This window comes from Echiichthys vipera (assembly GCF_963691815.1).
Source record: "Echiichthys vipera genome assembly, chromosome: 16".
Lineage (NCBI taxonomy): Eukaryota > Metazoa > Chordata > Actinopteri > Perciformes > Trachinidae > Echiichthys > Echiichthys vipera.
The window spans coordinates 8,129,804-8,143,708 of NC_139841.1; the positions used below are offsets into that span (position 1 = coordinate 8,129,804).

Below are 13,905 nucleotides of genomic sequence, written 5' to 3' on the forward strand. Positions count from 1 at the left end.
GACCAAATTATTCCATCAAGCACGACACTGCTGACTCACAAAACTTGGAGCAAGCTGTCAAACTAGGTGATGCAGTTTTATAATAAAACAAGATTCAGCAGTGGCGTTGCCTGTTTCTTGCCTAACATGTTTTCAGAAATAGATTTGGATGGTTTGATTAGATGGAATAACAGAAAGTTTATGAGCAGGTACATTTCACAGCAGGGGACGTCACCTAGTTCGGAAATAGCCAGTTCCATCAAGCGGCCAGTGTGGAGCAGAGCGTCCCCTAGTGTCGTCAACGCCTCGTTAGGATTACAATGGCTCTTTGAAACTTATGTGTGACTTCACAGATGTCCATGTTTAGTCCAATGTTGAAACGTTGCTTCATTGAACTTCAGGGAGCTTACCTTATTCAGTGTCAGACCAGTATTTAGGATTTTCTTGCTTATCGTGAGACCAGATAAATTTTTAGCTTGTGGCCCACATCAGGGTCATCCAATATTCAGTTTCCAGACTAAAACTGAAGCCTGAACCTGGCCAGTACCCAGGTCTAAGTCTGTCCCGCTATATACTGTATATATTGCTTTATTTAATCTGTTACTGGTTCCTGACATGCCAGGCTAATGCCACATTTTCTGTCATTTTTGCTCTTCCCCCATTTGGCAATCTGCATATGCTTACAACACGTGGACACAGATGACTAAAACAGTCATGAGAGAGGGAAATTTCGTTATACATTACATTAAATACCAAAGCTGAACCTGACCTGCGGTCGGATACTTTGTTGGGAGGCAGAGCTACCTCTCTTTTGCCTTTGCATGCTTATGTTGTTCTGCACCTGCACCCAAGTGGCATTGGATGTGCACACTATCCACTCTTTGCTTTATACTAAATCATGCAAAAACAGTTTGTTTGTCATTCCAAAGAGAGATAATAATATAGGTTACTTCAAACACCTGCCTGGGCCTGTTCTTTCAATCCATTTATTTCTAGTTTGTAAATGTTCAACTCCTAATTCGTTTGATTCCTAACACCTAATGTTGTCCTTTATCCTAAATCTTTTTTTTTTTTTTTTTAGTGAGGCACCACCTGGACTTCTGACCTCCCAGTCCAACAGTGTCAAATCAGGACCTCACAAGAGGGTAAATGTGACACAAACTACAGCTAACATGTTAATGTCAGTTTCTCCACTGTGAGTATCACGCTGTGCCTCTGTGACTTTACTTTTTGAGTCAAAGTTAATGTGCCAAATTACTGGTTATTGCAGAAATCCCATTATGAACAGATGGGGATACAGTCTGTGTTTATGTGTGTTAAGATCACTGAACCATTGTGTAGATTTATAAAACACTATGAAGCTGTTTCTTCTCCTCTTGCTTGCACTTTGCTGCTAATTTTAACAACAGTGCAAACAAACAAAAATGACTTTGACGTCTCCTCTGGAGCGTCTGAATTTCTGTGCAAATGTGTAAATGTTCTCAGCGGCTGGATCCCTGAGGACGTAGATTATGCTGTCACTTAATCAGCTACAGGAAAAGTAATGCAACTAGCTTTTTAAGTCATATAATTATATCTGAATGAAAGCTGCATCTGTCAAGACATTGAAAATCAAGAGTGATACAAACTTTTTGTATAACCGATTTTAGAATGCCAAAAGAATATATCAATATTATGCTACATAATTATTCATTCTTAGGTATTTTCTGTGTATATTTTCATCAAACGTGCAGAATGTGCTGCCACCATGACAAAAAAGTATTTGCTCAGTTTCTCGTTATAATGACATCTTTTTCTGTGTTATTACAACAGCGACACACTGTATAGTTTTCAGTCCTTGACCTTTCATGCTTCACTGTGTCATTTCTCTAGAGAATGTACTGCACCTTTCATCTTCACTGGGATCTGTTTAAGCCAATGCCTGTTATAAACGGTTTTGAATCCTGGGGGTAAATAATGACCGTATTGTACATTATGTCAACTGTCTTCTTTTTGCCAAAAGTTTTTAAAAATCTGTGCTTTTTGTGATTTCTAGGCCTACAACTGTATTATAGCAATACTTTGAACTTGTATCTGTGAAATAAACTTATATTTTATGTTCTTAAATATTCATTCTTTTTTTAGGGCCCGAGCACGAAAGTGTGAGGAAACCTATTGTTTTTAAAGATTTATTATTATTATTTTGCTACTGCTCCATTGCATTTTTTAGGGGCATCGAATGCACGAAGGCTTGCAGAAATGGGGTCAGGTGTGGCCAGCGGGCTCCATAGCGCCCCCAATTGCACGCCATGGTTGGGATAACGGTCCTTTGATGTTCATGAAATTTGGTGGGATCGTTGCTCTCATCTTAAAGAACACATACATTTTATTTCGCCGGACAGGAAGTCGGCCATCTTGGATTTTGTTCGTCAATTTCAATAGTATTTACTAACACACTTTTGTTTTAGGATGCACAAAAACTCACAAAATGTTTCGCCCATGCTAAAAAAAAATGACTTTGATGTCATGTCTTGGGCTTTGCCATGGACACTTTGGCTCTATAGCGGCCACTAATTACTTTTAGCATTTTTGAGGTGCTAATCGTGCTCTTAAGCGCACAAAAAGTTGTGGCGGTAAATTTTGCCCAAAACTTAAAAAAAGGAAGTTGTCGTAATTTGACTTTACTGACTTACAGACTTGTCAATTTCTCATTCTGGATAAGGGTCCAGACCTGAAGACATCTGCACACCCTTTTGGATTCACAGTCATAGCACCACAACAGGAAGTAAAGCTTATGCGACAGGCATTGTCTGATTTACGTGAAATGTATATGGTGTGGCCTACATCTGATGTACAGTAACATGGTGTATAGTTAGTTGGTGTGTGTTCTCTGGGGCCACATAGTAGACATCGGACGAGATATACAGTTGCAGTGCCCACTAGCTGATGCAGAAAATAATATCTTTGAGTCATGCATACAGTGTGTGATGGTTGCAGGAATGTATGGAAATTATATTTTTAATTTTTTTTTAATTTTTGTGTAGCCGACATTTTCATTAATCTTAACATATGAAAACATTTTCAGATGGAAAATCAGAACAGTGTATATTTTAAAGGAACACGTCATATTTTATTTAAACACAAGGGGGCACAGCAATAACATAAGCAGTATAGACTGTATAGAAAGGATAAGGTATGGTGGTGTTAATGTTTGCCTATGTGTGCCTTGTGCTCTACTGCATACCATTAAGGATGATTACATGAATGTCTTTGGTTTACCTGCAGACTGCTTCTTTCTGGATCATTTTAAAAGATAGCCTAAATATTGTTTTTGCATCCAGTTTTATTAAATATTAATATGACTGGTTCAATTCAAATAAATTTCTAAGGTGCAGTAGTTTCCTCTGTCTGTCTTCATCCAGTGATGTCATTACAGAGCTGAATGGTGATCTACCACTCAGGTTTAGAGGATAAGGGTTAACCCGATTTGGATGAAAGACTCTGCCCGAGGTGGATTTTAAGTGGTGGTGGTTTTAAGTCGCGATTTGACGGAAAGCCTTAACTTACTGTAAGTTGTGAAATTACATTTTTTGAAACTTTACTAAACCAGGCTGTTGTGAGGATCAGAGCTGTGGCGGAGTTTGGTTTTCATTCTGGCAACAACAAATTGTTGTTTTAACAGCTTTTACTGGGCCTTTCTGTTTAAGAACTCAAATGTGCCAGAGGGTCTTAAACTGACCAGGTTAAACCAGTCAGACGAGCACCACAATGACAGGCTGCTGTTGCTTTTGTACCATGTACAATGTATACTACACAAGTGGGAGCAAACAATAAAACCAGTGTGTGCACAGGTGGCACCATTTGGTTAAGGAGTATTGCTTTCACCATGAACAAGTAAGGAGATAAGAAAGAGAAAGAAAGAAAGAAAGAAAGTGTATACCTTGCAAGGCTAAGTTGAGCTTGATGTCGATACCAACAGCAAAGCGCACTTTCTATCAAGCAATACATGGTGGGATTAATACATCACACATGCTGCAGTAAAGATAAAGTTTCATTTAGACCAAATGCCCTTTTGGTAATGCAATGTAACATCATTAAAGCAAATTACCCTCACAAAAAAAGCACATGTGAATGTATCACATGTAAAACACATTTTTTCATTGCAACTGACAACAACATGTAGTGAAAGCTTGGGAAGAAAATGCTACTTATAGGACGTTGACCTTGGACTTTTTCCACGTTTTTTAATTGGATTTTGCAGATATCAAACAAGGAAAAGTACAGACCTTGGTCTTTTTGTCAAACATTTTACAAGTTTATCACATCTGGAACACCATTTACTATTCGACACAGTCAGATGAAGAGTTTATGGTTTTTAAAATGCTTTCACGTGATAAACTTTCAGTATTTTCAGTAATATTTCTCATGTCAAATGTAAAAATCACATGTAATAAAAAACATTCATTTCACACATTGTCCCACGTGAAACACACTTCTCATGTGGCACATGGTTTATAACACGTAGGCCTATCATGGATATAATTCCTTATCATTTATCACATTTATCAGTAATTGTTTTGTATAATTTCTTATTAACCCTTTTTTAATTTTACCTGGCCTATTTTGATAGCTAGTAGCCTACATTATAAAACTTTTATTGGCCATTTAGATCAATTAATAAATAAAGATCAATAAATGAGATAACTTTCTCATCCCTTTATTGATACATACATGTATTTAATTTGTAAAATATTTGATTAATTCCGTTTTCGTCCAGTTAGATATCAGATAATGAAATGCTTTACACCTATAGTCCTGCATCTGTGGAACACAATTCCCATGTGAAAACATCACATTCACAGGGCAGTCTAAAGTAATAACGTATATTTTTATTAGAAGTCACACAACACAGCATTTGTGTTTTTTTCCCTGGTATTTTTTTTGTATTAATTAGGCCTACTATATTTCAGATTCCGGCCACCCCCAAACACTGATTGTTAATTATATGATTGATTGATATGATTTTTTAAAACTTTAAATGTGTGCATGTGTCTGTAAACTGAGTCCTATCCATATCACACAGTCTATGGTCCTATCAGGTCCAGGTCACAGGATGGGTGACTCAGGAGAATGTCACCACCTTCCGCACCCACGGGGAGTCACATGTTGAAACTAGAGTTGCTGCAACACAACACACACCTGCAGTTTGTAAACCACGCCCACATACCTGCGAGCAACCAGGAAATCCATTTTCTTTGGCCCAGACTAAACCGAATTAGCCACCGACATTTCTTCCCGTTGAAACCCCCAAACGCCGCTGCACCCTTCACTTCCACCCCGACCTTTCGGATTTATCTGCTGCGGTCACACGGAAACGGCCACACGGAAACGGTCACACGGAAACGGTCGCAGCCGGAGTTTCACCTGGTAAGTGCGCCGTGTGTTGTCCGCCCTGGGTGTCGACATGTTTTCACCGTGTTTCGACGCGCTCACCTCCATATTAGGGCATTACACTGATGTTTACCTCATATGGGTTTAACCTGGTAGTCACAGTTACAGTTTTTAAACTTTTCTGTTGCTCATAAGGCAGCAGCGTGTCGTTTTCACTTGTCTCTAGTTGTTTGTAGCCGAGTGTGAGCTGCAGTGTGTGTTTTAGTGTGTGTGCTCTCTGTGTTCATGCTTGTGTAGCCCCTGTGTAAATACACCAGAGGTACAGCGGGGCTGGGCTGCCATTGTCCTGTAGCTACTGGTTGAACTCTCATGTGTATTCCGTGTGTAGGCCTGGTAGTGCATGTTCACCGTTTAGCATCCAGCAGTTTGGAAAGCCACATTTGAGCTTCCTCAGACTTCTGTTGTGTGTAAAAGTAGCTCTAGGTGTGTAAAGTGAGGCTACCTTTAGGCCAGGGGCGGGCAATTCCGGTCCTGGAGGGCCACTGTCCTGCATCAGGTGTGTTGGAGCAGAGAGAAACCTAAAACATGCAGGACAGTGGCCCTCCAGGACCGGAATTGCCCACCCCTGGTTTAGGCTAATGAAGTAAGTAAGCTCTCACTTAAATAGTGCACTTTTCCATTTGGTGAAATCTTACTTTTCCTCCACTATATCATGAATGGTAAGCCTAACATTGGAGTTACATCACTTGGCATACTACAGATACTATATGTATCTGACAGCATGAGTTACTTATACTTTATTAAGACCATATACACTCCGGTGCCGGTTAACTCATGACTGAAGTATACTGAAGCCTATACCTACCTGAAAGTGTAGGCGGAAACAACAACAACAGAGCAGTACTTTGGGCCATCTTCATGAAGGTAAATTTCAGTGTTTGTTTAGACTGTGTTGTATTCATTTTATGGTCATTTTTGAGGCAGCTTCTAGCTCAGTTGAATTGTAATTTTAATGTGCAATTAATTATCTACTCTCACATACCTGGACACTTATCTTCTTCTTTTTTGTGCAATAACTTTATCCACAACTTAAGTTCAATAATTGATTTCATTTTCCGTGAATTTTATTTGAACTGTATTCTTCTGTATTCTACCTCATATATATTTGACTAAGAGTTTATTGCTTACTGTTTATTGTTTTTTTTATACTTTCAGTATCTATTTAGCTAAGAGTTTATTGCTTACTGTTTATTGTTTTTTTTATACTTTCAGTATCTATTAAGCTAAGAGTTTATTGGTTATCCTCTACTGTATTTTTTATACCTCCCTTGTGTTTATGTAATCTGCTGGAAAGTCAATTTCCTTGGGAGTCATCCTAAAGGATCAATAAAGAGAATTCTAACCCTAATGTAAAGTTTGAATTGTATTGCCTCATACTGAGAGGTATTTCTAACATCTAATATTTGGTCTGACCTCGGGTTGCCTTTTTTATTTAAGTTTATGCAATTAAAAAGTTATACACACACACACACACACACAACAACAAATCATACAGTACATTTTATAATATGTAAAAATATGAAAAATAGTAAATTACTTCCAGTGCGTATAATGTCCATGATCTTCTTATAAAGTGCTGTGGGTCACAAGTTGTAAATGTTCCATGGAAGGAGCTGTTTCTTGTCCAGAGCTCATCTCCTCCTGTCCCTGAAATGGAAATAAGGGACAGGGGTTGTGGAGTGTGGGCTTATGTGCATATAACAAAAATACACTTGCATGACTGCATTATTACTATACTTACTGTATCTAAATGTATAATATACTTAGCTAAGAAAGACAATTTCCCCTGTTCTTTGCTGTTCAAAATCTAGTTTGTACTTAAAACATGTGTCCCGTATTGCCCCACTGCTGGGAAACACTGCATGGATTTATTCAAGAATTTTATTTTAAAACGTTCTTGAGTAATGCAAACAATTTTATTTTCAGTATTCGGAATTTTTCAGTAATTCCACTCTGACAGTGGCAGAAGGTGCGGGTGGCCTTATATGCGTTATCTTGAACGTTTTCTTTGTACCATTCTGCCCAATATTTCTGTAAACGCTTAGTCTTTTTTTTACCAGAGAAACGTTAGCCACTCACAGGGAAACGTCTTTTAGTTTGGAAATAAGGGAAGATTCCTTATCTTAATGGATGGTTGGCAACACTAGTCTAACTTTACCTGCAGTGTAAAACAACAGTCCTGCAGTAAACCTGTCAATTGTATGGAGGATATGTTTGGCCGTTTTTTTAACATTTGCATTTTATTTTATTTTTTATTTAAAAGTCATTGTTTAACAAATAAAACAAAGGAATAACATACAAAACGATTGTAACTGATAGAATCTGAATTCTGCTAATGCCGTGTTCTAGGATCTGGCACACTAAAATGACCTGTCCAGCAGAAACTCCATGACCATCTCATTTCTTTTTAGCTCTGGATGAAACCGCATTAGCCTCTGCCGTTGCTGGAAAGCAGAGCCATTGTTGACTCGCATCTTGCCTCTTCATGCATCAGTTCTTTGCCGTTCCTTGCTATCGATCACAGACCACTCACTCTGCGGAGAGGCAAGTGGCTTGTAAGCGGGGGCAGCGGTAGGCAACTGGAAGGGACACTGCGACGATGACAGGCAGGAAGCTCTGCAAAATCATTTTATCCGGACTGAACTGATTGAAATGATTGGTCAGACTTTTATAGAAACATATGAATATTGATGGGTTTCAACACCTGGTGCATTTCTTTTACATTTTAGTGTGCCATACACTTATTAGGAGCATTTTCAAGATTATAAAAGAAAAGTGTAAGATGCCTTAAAGGTAAGAATTTCTTTAAGTGCACGCTACATCTAGAATTTTTTCATTACTTTGTCTTGCAGTCAGACAGCCTTTCCTTTGGCACTACATTTTCTCTATTGCTATGTGCAAGCCATCATGCACAGTACCAGGACCGGAAGCTGCTAAATGGTACAGCCATCAATGATTTTATTATTTACGTCTGTATTTTCCCTACTGTGAAATTATTATATGTCTTCTGTGAAAAAGATATAATCTGGTGTTGGCTGTCACTCAGTAAATTGAGAGGGATGCCCAGTAAACTACATCCTGCTTCAGGTCATTAACCACCAAATATTCAGAAATAATACTGAGACCATGTCCTCAGTAGGAGATGGAGCCCTGGCTTTGATGCGTTTCACTAGGGAGGGACAGACTGTCTTCAGTATCCAAACAGAGCTGCTCTCTCATTCCTCAACTTACATTGTTTCACTTCACCATCTCTTGAAAAGAAACGGCTTCAGCAAGGACAACAGGCATTTGTGTCATGCAAACTGTAATGATTATTTTGGAGTTTGCCTCTCCAGGTCACTGTATGTGCACTGCACTGATGATCCAGATTAGACCCGAGGGCACGTGCACACACTGATTCTCTTTTCTCTCTCCGTCAATCTCCTTCCCTCTCTCGCTCTCTACACTCTCATCACAGATTTGAGAGTGGCATGTGTCCCTCCATCTGGCTCACACATGCATTGCATATGGACATTGCATAATGGCTTTGGGCCTTAGTAATGCAGCGCTACAGTGCAACTCCAACATGTGGGAAAGTGTCAAGGGCCAAAGAAACAAATTGCTTATGTAAAAGCATTAAGGCGACCAAACTACTCTAGTTTTAAATGCCCACCCCGTGGAAAGGGAAGAAAAAAAAATAGAAAGCGTTCTCATTAAATACAAAAAAAAATGCAGGAATTAGGCAAAAGAGTGGATCACTCTTCTTCTTCTCCTTATTTATATTATTTATAATTTAAATATAAGGCTTTTTAAAAAGTAAATAGCCCTGACCAGCAGGTTTGATACACTTCACATTCAAAATATTTGTTTGAGTAGTTTTGACAGAGCAAAAATACCCATGTAAATGATAAAGTTTTAAGATGGTGAAAAACTCAACCAAAACTTGCAAATGTGCAAGCCCATAGAACAGCAATGGATAGAACGTGACCTACAGACAAAACTACGATCTCTCTGCTTTTGGAGATCATCAACGACTTCTAATCCTTCACGATCTAATATCGTCATATAATATCACCACCCCTAATTCTGGCTGTGTTGTAATAAAGACTATTATTGCCTTATCACCTGGCTGTTCTGGTGATGAGCTAGCAAACTGCTTCTACGACGAAACCCATCGCCTATCAGTCTGATGATGAAGCCTCTGGGGGCACCGGCCAATATTTTGGGGGTTCCAGTGGATATCTGGATAACGAATATCCGGGCCAAGAATTCCTCTTTAGTGTGCCGGTCATTGTTTACAGTCTGAACAACTTGAGACACGAGAATGGAGTTGAGGTTGAGGAATGAAAGCTACGACTGGATTGTTTCATAATGTCTACTAATACAGTAGATATCTGCACATGAATGCAGATAAATAAATAAATAAAAAGCGAAATCGTTGTCAGGCGGTAGCTGATGGGTTCTGTGATTGCATTTCGGCCAATGCGTTCCGCCTCTTTTGCTCTCCATGTAGAATATTTACGTGCATGTAACCAAAACCCTCTCATATGTGATTGGTTAATAGTACTCAGGCTGCAAATGGAAACCAGAACGCTTCTGATTGCAAAATCTTGTTGTACCGAATTTATGGAGATTAACATCCAGCAGACACAGAGCAACCTTTTCATCCCATTGAAAACATATTTGTGTCCACCTGAATGTTAGTTTTTCAATGTTCACTCTCCCTTTAGATCTTTAGCTTCACTTTCTGTACTAGCTAGCTAGTTGCTAAAATAGCTCTTTGGTGGTGGGCAGTACCAAACAGGCTTTATAAGAGCTTGTTTGTTGAAAATTGCTGCCTGCTGGAAATGAAGTTGATGAGAGTGCTGAAACTAAAGTAATCAGTGAATGTACTATGAAAGAAAACTTTATTCAAAATCGAATTGACATTAGAGATGGGATTTACGGCTCTTTGAAGGGAGCCGGATCTTGTGGATCCGTTTAAAAGAGCCGGTCAAAAGACTGGCTCATTTTATTTTATTTCATACTTATTTATTTATTTTTAAGAAGCCAGCCTGGGGGTAACTCATTTTATCTGGGAAATAATCCTTGGGAGTAATGATGGGGTAAGCTTTGGATCATAATCATACAAACTTGGACACCCAACCAATATATATTCTATTGGTGGGATATCTAAGTTTGAATTATTCTGAAATATTGATTGTGATTGTATGATTTATGTGTGGACAGGATTTTAATGTCTGATTTGCATTCATTGTAAACATTCCACAAGGTGGCGCCATACCCCTCTGCTTTGACAGTGAGATCACTATTTTGGATTTTCCCTTTGTCTTAAATGTGTGAGTGTAACTAAAGCTACCTTGACTTACGTAAAAATTAGCCTTGCGTTTTACTCGCAGATCAGTCTGGTAACGTGCGGCAGAGAAAAGTTGGCCAAGCGACCGAACCAATCAGCGTTGGTTCTGAGGCAGGTCGTAGTGTGACACAACGAGAAGCAACTGTTCAGTGTGAACAACATGGCAGCTTCTGCAGATGAGATGAGTGCAGCTATCAAGGAGGCCGCTTGCTAATCTTTTTTCTCTTGGATCCTGTTGGAATATGGACCGAGCACCTGAAATTGTGCCTTTTTATTTGTAAATTTGTGTTACACAAAAGGCAAATATCCTTTACTGACATGTTGTTTACTTTCTGAGCTTTGCCTCGACACTGTTAGTACGTCATACACTTCGTACATCGGATTGGTTGATTTGGTCCGTATGTTGGTGATAGACAGATGGTTTATCCAATCAGCAACCAGTATTTTCGCCCTTTCCCAAAAGATCTCCAAACAAGGGGTCCCAGATGGATATGCTGAGCAAATGAGAATCAATCCATCTGGTGGAGTCATGTTACGTTAATGAGGCAGCACCTAAAAAAACTTTGTTGCACAATAAATAAATATAAATATATAAATACAATACTAAGTAGGCGACAATGAACTTTCATGCAAAACACCTCATAGTGCAAAATTTCCCACACAAAAACATGTTTTACAATACAGCATTTTTAAGTGGCCATGCAAATTTTTTGTTGACCCGGACTTGAATGAGATGTTTTTCTGCAACTGTTACACTTTGCTTTATCGTTTGTGTCATCAGAAAAGTGCATCCAGATGCTACTGCGTTTTCTTTGGCTCCTTTGATCATTTCTAGTCGCCAGCCACTCAAATGAAGCATTTCCTCCTCATGGGATATTTGCATATCAAATAAGCAGTGAACGTGTATTCTGCTACACTCTTCCCCTTGTGCCTGTTCTCTGTCTCACTCAGTGGAGCAGCAAAAGAGGAGCTTGTGTGTGCATCTGTATGAATGCACTGAAAAAAAAGCTCTCAACAAAGACTCGGTCTCTTCCTTCGTGTTAAAGAGCCAGTCAATAGATTTGGTTTGTTTGTGAACGTCAACTCTAATTAACATTAATAACAACCAGTATCAGTGCGTTTACATGCAGTTTAAAAACCCGACTATATCCAGGTTAAGAGCCTACCCCGGTTTCTTAAATACCATGTATCACCATACCCCGGGTAAAATCTGAGTTTTCATATCCCGGTTAACAGACCGAGAGAACTCCTTTTGTTCCCCAATTATTTTGCGCGTGTAAACAGTATTCTCAGATTATTATCGGGTTTCTCAAGTGCGCATGTGCCCTACTCCGGGCGGTGGCTTTTGACTCGTAAATAGAATAAATCAGGAAGCAACGGTGCCAAAAACGTGTAAACAACAACAACAATGGAGCGTTACCTTTAAACCGAGGGAGGACTTCGCAACGGCAAGTAACATTACTACCAAGAAGTCTCGTAATGTTGTCCAAAAGTCGGCCGTTTGTTATTTTGACAAAGGTGAACCAAGGAAAAAAGCCGTATTCAGTCCAGCTGTATGTTGGTGGAGGTCCACCTACTGTACCGGAGGAAGAGTAACTCTGTCATTTTCCCATTAAACCTCAGCTCATACAAGGGGAACTTCAATAATCCGATCATTCCCCTAACCGGGGTATGGGTTACTGATGTGCATGTGTGATAATTAAAACTACACCCTTGGAATAGAGACTTTTTAACAGTATGTATTTTTACATGCTTTGTATGTTTATGAAATATTTCACACTAATAATTTTGTTTTTCTGCCACCTTTTAACAAATAATTTCTGTTACGCCACAGATGTTCGCATGCTCAACAATATCAGTAAAGTTCTGATGCATAAAATGAGCTCAAACTTGCTGTTAAGTTCATTAGAGCCATGGGTTCATCCCAACCAGAGACCTCTGACGATGTCACAAAAAGATTACTTTTTGCCATATCTGATAGATATAATACTCAGTGGAGAAAAACAAAAATTTATCCAGTCTATCAATAAGGTGAAGAAAAGCGAGGCAAAAAAAGCAACTGAGCTGCAGATTTCATGTGTAGGCCCTGTTTAAACAGAGACGATCTGGACAGGAAACACTAAAGTGGCATTGCATTCTCACTTTTTATTCCGCCTTTAGATTAGCGTCTTTGGGGGGGAAAATCTGTGTTCATACGGTGATGCAAAAGTGTGTGAAATTCAATGTAGTATGCACTGCAGGCCCTACCACCAAGAGCTTGTGCATATATAGAAACGTCCTTCTACCTCTGTCCCTAGTAGCGGAGAAGCAGGAAGCCATACAGTGTGACAGGGATCTGCAGCGTCCCACCGCAACTTGAATGTCCGACTGATGAAGTAGTCCGGCATGTTTGTTGTTAATTGCCTGTACTGCACATTGACGTTACGTAAATGTGACGAGAGCCATCATGAGCACATCAAAGCACACCTTTGCGTTTTCAACCCTTTAGAATGAAACACAACGGTGGAGCGTTTTTTAAGATTTCCACTCTAGGGGGTAGTTTTACTTTCATGGGTTTTTAAGCCCCAAAAATGTTGTCGCCATCTGAACAAAAGGCACAAAATCTTTTGTCATTCTCACCCACAAGCATTGTCCTGTAAACAGGGCCTTAAACAACAAAAAATAAAAGAAAAAAATTAAAAAAAAACCTGTATCTCCTATATTTGGTTTTTGAACAATAAAGACAACATAATGGCCTCTGTATGTGCAGAACAAGCGTTTTATAATTTTTGAATTGCTGATACCTTCACTCATTGTGTAACGGATGTGCACAAATGTAAATGTGTACCTTTGCGTGTCGTGTTTGTTCACGTGTTCATCTGTATGGTGTTTGTATCCCCACATATGCACATACAAATGCACATATACACACATTCTCCAGTTTAGGCCATATAAGTGTTCTCCGTGAGGTTGCTGTAAGGTGTTGGATTATGATAAAGCAGCCTTTGAAGTGCATGCTGTTGTGTGAATGCTGCACTGTTTATTGGTTTGTGCTCCTAATCGCGCTCCTGTGACAAAGACGACTCACTGAGTGAACTTAAAAAACCTCTCTCCTTCTTTTTCTTCTTCCTCTGTGCTGTTGTTACCCAACCTTTTTAAAAATAGACGCCTGTTATATTGTA

The 13,905-nt window shown here is 39.2% G+C and overlaps 1 protein-coding gene across 3 annotated transcripts in view; it reads left to right on the top strand.

Moving 5' to 3' along the window:
• The first annotated feature begins 5,244 nt into the window (after window positions 1–5,244).
• The window catches only part of tjp2a (tight junction protein 2a (zona occludens 2)), a 40,820-nt gene continuing 32,159 nt past the window's right edge, over window positions 5,245–13,905 (top strand). Inside the window, exon 1 of one of the 3 annotated variants that reach the window (XM_083930421.1) lies at window positions 5,245–5,385. The gene's annotated coding sequence lies outside the window, so the exon portion shown is untranslated. Of the gene's footprint in view, window positions 5,386–6,162; window positions 6,274–13,905 lie in introns of those variants that run through there. The other 2 variants (XM_083930423.1, XM_083930422.1) reach the window with 2 other exon arrangements.